The sequence below is a fragment of the Arachis duranensis genome, chromosome 4 (assembly GCF_000817695.3).
Source record: "Arachis duranensis cultivar V14167 chromosome 4, aradu.V14167.gnm2.J7QH, whole genome shotgun sequence".
NCBI lineage: Eukaryota > Viridiplantae > Streptophyta > Magnoliopsida > Fabales > Fabaceae > Arachis > Arachis duranensis.
Window position 1 is genome coordinate 3289515 of NC_029775.3, and position 5684 is coordinate 3295198.

Genomic DNA, 5684 nt, shown 5'->3' on the forward strand with positions numbered 1-5684 from the left:
ATGCTACTGTCCATTTTTTTATATAATGCTGTTGTGAATATTCAAGATTTTAATGATTGCAGCATGCGCTTTGATCATAACTTTTAGACACTTTCTACCCAAAATTCACAATGTTTTCTTTCATGTGATCATTCTCTATTAGTTATAAACTTATAATATTTACAAAACCCTAAAATAGGTATATGTCATGCTTCCATTTCGATATCCATTTAGACACAAAAATAAATAATTAAATAAATAAAGTATATTTTTTGTCTCTAAAATTTGATAAAAGTTTAGAAAATACTCCTAAATTTTATTTTGTTTCAATTTTATTTTAAAAAAGTTTTTTATTTGCATCAAATATACCCTTGACGGCTAATTTTTAAAAAAATTTAAGACCGATTTAACAACAATTTTTATAAGAACAATCCTCAACATAAATAAATCAAGCATAATTTTCATGTATTATTGTTAGATTAATCTTAAATTTTTTTAAATTTTAGTCGTCGAGGATATACTTGATGCAAATAGAAAACTTTTGGGACAAAATTAAAACAAAAAAATTAGGAATATTTTTAAAATTTTTACCAAATTTCAAAGATAAAAAATATACTTTACCAAAAAAAAATCGATATTCATTTTAATATATACATATAGCTCATATTTTAATGGGCAAAATACCGTAATAAGCCGATGCCAGTTTGAAGGTACGTAAATAAGCCAAAACGAAAATCGTTTCAGCAATAAGCCAAGGGATATTTTAATGTAATTCGAACCAAGCTGGTTCGAACTACAAAAGTTAATAAATCGAACCAACTCAGTTCGAAATAGGGTCAGAAAAGGTTCAACGTAATTCGAACCAGTGTGGTTCGAACTCAATATGAACGTAATTCGAACAAGGCTAGTTCGAATTATAGATAGGATAGCATAGCATGTAAATCGAACCAACTTGGTTCGAATTACCCTTCTCGTGGCTCCATTAGTAATTCGAACCTACTTGGTTCGAATTACTCAAGATTTGGCTATATAAGGAGTTCTAATCAGCCTCATTCGAACCATTCTTCCCTTCCCATATCCCACCAAATCCCAGAGAAAACGACCCAAATTCTCTCCGACGAAGACCTGAACGGAAAACCCTGCTGAATGGGGGATGATCCGGCACGGTTATATCGATTTGACGGAGTCGCTCATATAGCCGGGGTCATCAACGAGGAGGTTAGTACATAAATAACTTCGTGCTAGCGGTATATGTGATTTAGTGGTTTTGTTTTATGTTGGTTGTTTTATGTTAGTGGTTTAGTTAGAGGTTTATGTTAGTTGGTTTATGTTAGTGGTATGGTATAGTTGTTTTATGTTAGTGGTTTTGTGTTAGTGGTTTGTGTTAGTTGTTTTATGTTAGTGGTTTGTGTTATTTGTTTTATGTTAGTGGTTTAGCTGTGTGGTCCATGTTAGTTGTTTCGCATGTGCTTCTCCTTCATGGAATTCTATGCGGTTTTATTTAGTATGATGTTTAGTTGGTGCTTTATTGTTTTGGTTATCTTTGTTGTTGGTTATGAAGCTGGTTTTAACAATGCGGTGCATGTCACGTGCAGCCCCAACGATGCATCAGGAGCATGTGGCGGCAGCAGGGCATGCGACTCGATGACAGATACGTTCCGTACTTGCAGATGGCCGGACTATACCATCTTGCAAGGCTGAACGATAGATGGTTCCGGTTAGACAAGGCCCTTGTCAGTGCATTCGTCGAGCGATGGCGTCCGGAGACGCACACGTTTCACATGCCGTTCGGAGAGTGCACGATCACACTTCAGGACGTGGCATACCAGTTGGGTTTGCCAGTGGACGGGCGTTACGTGAGTGGCTGCCTATCAGAGTTTCATTTATACATCCAGGGTGCCCGTCCAGCCTGGGTGTGGTTCCAGGAGTTGCTTGGAGTGGTTCCACCTCCCAGCCAGGTTCAGAAGTACGCAGTGAACTGCAGCTGGTTTCAGAAAACTTTTGGTGAGTGCCCCGATGGAGCCGATGATGAGACTGTGCGGCGATATGCCCGTGCGTACATCATGATGTTGTTGGGTACGCAGCTGTTTGGAGACAAGTCTGGCAACCGCATTCACATCAGATGGCTACCATACGTAGCTAGGCTGGAGGAGATGGGTACCTATAGCTGGGGTTCTGCAGCACTGGCATGGTTGTACCGGTGCATGTGCCGAGTGGCGAACTGACATGTCGTCAAGTTAGCGGGCCCACTTCAGCTACTTCAGTCTTGGATCTTCTGGCGATTTCTTCAGTTTAGACCTTCTGGATTTGAGATGTTCAGCTGGCCATTAGCGTCGAGGTACTCTACTCAGCATTCTCTATTTCATTTTAATATAAATAATTCCATGTTCATTAATAATGTATTAGAAACCATAAACACACATTTAAGTTGCCATAAGACACATGTATGATGCAGGTGGTCAGGATACAACCCTTCTGGTAGCGAGAAGGGTCCTAGAGTGGAGATGTGGAGGCTGAGGATAGACCGGTTACAGGACAGAGAGGTGAGTATGCTACTTAATAAGTTTCTTTATTTAACCACACTTTATTAGTTGCCCTGACAATGGAGAGTTCTCCGTGCAATTTATCTGGATGCCGTACAGCACTCCCGACGTACCTCAGGTTGATCATCCAGAGGTTTTGGAGTCTCGGCATATGGCGTTGTGGCGGTCTGTGACGTCGTTGATCTACTTTGCCGTCATAGAGTGGCATCAGATAGATAGGGTTCTTCCGCAATTCGGAGGGGTGCAGCCCCCTCTGAATCCCGCACTGAACATCGACTTTCTGATGTCGAAGGACGACAGAGGCGGAGATCGATGGTTTCCGTACGATCTTCAGAAGTGGTATCTGTATTGGGAGTCCCGTGCGGACACGGTGCTGAGGTTTGATGTTGTTGCCGACCCTGGACCATCGAATTTGTTTCTCAAGTGGTGGAGTCAGCATGGAAAGAGGTTATTGTCTCTGGATATGTAGTTGGGGGATCCGAGAGCCGTTCCTATTCCAGTTGAGACCTCACAGCGGGGTGCCGGGCGAGTTCCTGACATAGATCGTCCTGAGGACGTGCCTGACAGGCGCAGGGTTGAGAGGAGAGCTCGTGTGGGCACACGACGGAGCCAGCGTGAGTGGAGGTGGCTTGATGCGGCTATAGACGATGATGACCATGCTGGTCCGGCTAAAGGCGGACGACGTGGCCAGGGAGGGAGACGTGGCTTGATACGACTATAGACGATGATGACCATGCTGGTCCCGCACTGAACACGGAATTATCCCTATCATACAAAGTCACCGTGAAGCACCTCGCCGTCTTCAAGTTTGCCTCAATACACTTCACCAAGTGTTGACTGAATTGTTGTCCGGTTTCATCTGAGCCTCAGCCTCTCTCCCCTTACGAACAAATAGTTCGGCAAGCCTTCCATATGTTGCCTTAACTAGCGAGGATACAGGTAGGTTTCTGACACCCTTGAGGATTGAGTTCACACACTCCGAGATATTTGTCGTCATGTGACCGAATCTCCGCACTCATCACGATGCTGAGTCCACAAGGAATAATCAATCTGGTTCGCCCACTCACACATCGCCGGGTCTTCAGACCGCAGGATATCAAACCAGTAATCAAACTCAACCTCGGTCTTGGCATACGCCGCATTCACAAGAAGCCTCCGTGCATCTTTACCCTTGAAGGTAAGGGCAAAATTAGCAGCTACGTGTCGAATGCAGAATGCGCGGTATGCAGACGGAGGTAACCAACCTCCGTCAGGAGCCTCTAGCGCAGCCTTGATGCCGTTATGCCTGTCTGATATAACCAGCAGACCCGGCTGCAGTGTCACATGCTGACGAAGGTGGGAGAGAAAGAATGTCCAAGATTCAGCATTCTCACCCTCTACTAGTGCGAATGCAACTGGTAGAATGTTGGAGTTCCCGTCCTGTGCAATTGCGATGAGCAACGTTCCCCCGTACTTGCCATACAGATGGGTGCCGTCGATGCTGATTAGCGGCTTGCAATGGCGGAATGCCTCGATGCAAGGTGGAAACGTCCAGAAAAGTCTGTGAAAATAAGATTGAGATTCGTCTAGCTATCCTCCAACTCAAACGGGGCTAGTCCTTAGGACTGCAACAGTACCAGGCATCGTCAACTGGACTCCCAACACCCACCTGGGCAACTCGTTGTATGACTCATCCCAGTCACCATAGATGAGGCCAATAGCCTTCTGCTTCGCCATCCAGACCCTCCTGTAAGTCGGCCTAAACCCAAAGTGTGCTGCCGTGGCATTCAGGAGCACCTTGATGCTGATGGATGCATCAGCCCTAACCATTGGCATAACAAACGCCGATATCACATGATAATCCAAACTCCTGTGGTCACTCGAGATGGATGTGGCAAGACAAGTGTGAGGTCCATTGTATCGTTAGTCCTCCCAAATGCCCTTACGCTGTCGGAGACTCAGTCGAATCAACCATGTGCACCCATTCCCAAACTCAAAACACTTGCCCACATACCGACGATAATCAGACTCCACAACCTTGTACTGTACCCCTCGCCGGATGCTGTAAGTCTTGACACTTAACAGGGCCTCATCTTTATCCTGAAATTACTGACCAACCTGGAACTCTGTCAGACCAGCAGTCCCTTCCGCATCTCTAGCTCCGAATCTAACTGAGTGCCCAGAAACCCCCTCCTGCCTCATGGCATCCAAGTCCAAAGCGGAAAATTGTGGTGGATACTGCTGTGTGTCAGAGCTAGAACCACCTACCGCCAATGCAGGCTCAGTCGCTCCAATATCATCGCCGCTGTCATCGTCAATCATATCCGGCTCGACGTCATCCTCCTATGCATCACCCAACAATCCGTCTCCAACGCCAACCGGTGCAACACCCAGTAAAGCGTTCGGCAGATTTTCCCTTGCCCCTACCTCGTCGCCTACGCTGCCATTGAGGTCAACAGCAAAAGACGGGGAGGCGACAGGTTGGACCACTGGCTGGTACACAGGGACGGAGGAAGAAGCAACGACAGGCCGGGAACTAGAGCCCGCTGGGGTGGCTAAACTGGTCGTACTCCGGTTCGAACCCCCTGAGCTGGATACCACATCAACCAGCCGTGCCAACAACTCTGGTGTCCTCACCTCCGGAAACTGCCGCCGACAAAGAAACATTACTTGCAAGTCCACATCACTACTAATCGTGAAGCAATCATACTTCACGGTATCCTGTAGCACCGTGACTGGAATGCGATAGAAAAACTTCTTAACCCGCTTCGTCAGTACAGCTCTAACAAGGTCATCATAGCTCGTCGTAGGAGTAACGACAATACAGAGAGGATTCTTATCTGTGAACTTCACTCCGGAACGAGTTTTCCTCTTAACGGATCCTCTGTGGTGAACCAAAACAACAAAACTCTCCTCACTAGCCATCTTACTCCCTCTAATGAAACCAACTCACGTTTACACCCATATATATAGAACTCAGTCTCCAACTAATTCGAACCGGCCTCCATCGAATTATGGTTTGTTTAATTCGAACCAGCTTGGTTCGAATTACTTTGACTGTCTTCTCTCTCTATAATTCGAACCAGCATGGTTCGAATTACATGCATTCATAATTCGAACCAACCTAGTTCGATTTATTAACAAAAGTCAACTGCTAATTCAAACTGCTCCGGTTCGAATTAT

General features: G+C 45.4%; 1 pseudogene; it reads right to left on the reverse strand.

Moving 5' to 3' along the window:
* Nucleotides 1-826: 826 nt before the first annotated feature.
* On the reverse strand, nucleotides 827-5426 carry LOC107482566 (uncharacterized; annotated as a pseudogene).
* Nucleotides 5427-5684: the final 258 nt, after the last annotated feature.